Below are 2916 nucleotides of genomic sequence, written 5' to 3'. Positions count from 1 at the left end.
GTGCTCCAAGTGTGGTCTATCCAAGGTATATGGAGACCAGAACTGTGCACAGTGCTCCAAGTGTGGTCTATCCAAGGTATATGGAGACCAGAACTGTGCACAGTGCTCCAAGTGTGGTCCAACCAAGGTATATGGAGACCAGAACTGTGCACAGTGCTCCAAGTGTGGTCCAACCAAGGTATATGGAGACCAGAACTGTGCACAGTGCTCCAAGTGTGGGCTATCCAAGGAATATGGAGACCAGAACTGTGCACAGTGCTCCAAGTGTGGTCTATCCAAGGAATATGGAGACCAGAACTGTGCACAGTGCTCCAAGTGTGGTCTATCCAAGGTATATGGAGACCAGAACTGTGCACAGTGCTCCAAGTGTGGTCTAACCCAGGTATATATGGAGACCAGAACTGTGCACAGTGCTCCAAGTGTGGTCTATCCAAGGAATATGGAGACCAGAACTGTGCACAGTGCTCCAAGTGTGGTCTAACCAAGGTATATGGAGACCAGAACTGCGCACAGTGCTCCAAGTGTGGTCTATCCAAGGAATATGGAGACCAGAACTGTGCACAGTGCTCCAAGTGTGGTCTATCCAAGGTATATGGAGACCAGAACTGTGCAGTGCTCCAAGTGTGGTCTATCCAAGGAATATGGAGACCAGAACTGTGCACAGTGCTCCAAGTGTGGTCTAACCAAGGTATATGGAGACCAGAACTGCGCACAGTGCTCCAAGTGTGGTCTATCCAAGGTATATGGAGACCAGAACTGTGCACAGTGCTCCAAGTGTGGTCTAACCATGGTATATGGAGATCAGAACTGTGCACAGTGCTCCGAGTGTGGTCTAACCAAGGTATATGGAGACCAGAACTGTGCACAGTGCTCCGAGTGTGGTCTAACCAAGGTATGTGGAGACCAGGACTGTGCACAGTGCTCCAAGTGTGGTCTAACCATGGTATATGGAGATCAGAACTGTGCACAGTGCTCCGAGTGTGGTCTAACCAAGGTATATGGAGACCAGAACTGTGCACAGTGCTCCGAGTGTGGTCTAACCAAGGTATATGGAGACCAGAACTGTGCACAGTGCTCCGAGTGTGGTCTATCCAAGGTATATGGAGACCAGAACTATGCACAGTGCTCCAAGTGTGGTCTATCCAAGGTATATGGAGACCAGAACTGCGCACAGTGCTCCAAGTGTGGTCTAACCAAGGTATATGGAGACCAGAACTGCGCACAGTGCTCCAAGTGTGGTCTATCCAAGGTATATGGAGACCAGAACTGTGCACAGTGCTCCAAGTGTGGTCCAACCAAGGTATATGGAGACCAGAACTGTGCACAGTGCTCCAAGTGTGGTCCAACCAAGGTATATGGAGACCAGAACTGTGCACAGTGCTCCAAGTGTGGTCCAACCAAGGTATATGGAGACCAGAACTGTGCACAGTGCTCCGAGTGTGGTCTAACCAAGGTATGTGGAGACCAGGACTGTGCACAGTGCTCCAAGTGTGGTCTAACCATGGTATATGGAGATCAGAACTGTGCACAGTGCTCCGAGTGTGGTCTAACCAAGGTATATGGAGACCAGAACTGTGCACAGTGCTCCGAGTGTGGTCTAACCAAGGTATGTGGAGACCAGGACTGTGCACAGTGCTCCAAGTGTGGTCTAACCATGGTATATGGAGATCAGAACTGTGCACAGTGCTCCGAGTGTGGTCTAACCAAGGTATATGGAGACCAGAACTGTGCACAGTGCTCCGAGTGTGGTCTAACCAAGGTATATGGAGACCAGAACTGTGCACAGTGCTCCGAGTGTGGTCTAACCAAGGTATATGGAGACCAGAACTATGCACAGTGCTCCAAGTGTGGTCTAACCAAGGTATGTGGAGACCAGAACTGTGCACAGTGCTCCGAGTGTGGTCTAACCAAGGTATATGGAGACCAGAACTGTGCACAGTGCTCCGAGTGTGGTCTAACCAAGGTATATGGAGACCAGAACTGTGCACAGTGCTCCGAGTGTGGTCTAACCAAGGTATATGGAGACCAGAACTGTGCACAGTGCTCCGAGTGTGGTCTAACCAAGGTATATGGAGACCAGAACTATGCACAGTGCTCCAAGTGTGGTCTAACCAAGGTATATGGAGACCAGAACTGTGCACAGTGCTCCGAGTGTGGTCTAACCAAGGTATATGGAGACCAGAACTGTGCACAGTGCTCCAAGTGTGGGCTAACCAAGGTATATGGAGACCAGAACTGTGCACAGTGCTCCAAGTGTGGTCCAACCAAGGTTCTATACGAGTTTAACATAACAAGAGAGTCACTAATAAATCCAATCGGGGAATTCAGGAGAAACTTCTTTCCCCAGAGAGCGGTGGGAATGTGGAACTCGCTCCCTCGAGGAGTAGTCGAGGGGAATAGTGGAGATGGATTTAAGGGGGAGGCTGGATAGACACATGAGGGAGAAAGGGATAGAAGGATATGGGGAGAGGGGGAGACGGAGTAGGGGAGGGAGGAGGCTCGTGTGGAGCAGAAACACCGGGATAGACCTGTTGGGCCGAATGGCCTGTTTATGGTCTGTAAATTCGATGTGATAGAAAGACAAATTATTGTTCGTGAAGCCTGGATATTAGGCCAGGGAACGGGAGATGGAGGGCGTGTGAGGTGGGACAGAGTTTTGGGTGGCAGGATGGTGGGGCGGAGGGAGTGGTGGAGAGAGAGAGGGAGGGAGAGAAAGAAGGACAAAGAGGGAGAGAGGGAGAGCGTGAGACAGAGAGAGAGACTGAACGAGACAGAGAGAGAAAGAGAGAGAGAGAGAAAGAGAGAGAGAGAGAAAGAGAGAGAGAGAGAAAGAGAGAGAGAGAGAAAGAGAGAGAGAGAAAGAGAGAGAGAGAAAGAGAGAGAGAGAAAGAGAGAGAGAGAAAGAGAGAAAGAAAA

Source organism: Heptranchias perlo, unplaced genomic scaffold, assembly GCF_035084215.1.
Source record: "Heptranchias perlo isolate sHepPer1 unplaced genomic scaffold, sHepPer1.hap1 HAP1_SCAFFOLD_1158, whole genome shotgun sequence".
Lineage (NCBI taxonomy): Eukaryota > Metazoa > Chordata > Chondrichthyes > Hexanchiformes > Hexanchidae > Heptranchias > Heptranchias perlo.
Note: the sequence above shows the minus strand (reverse complement) of the source record.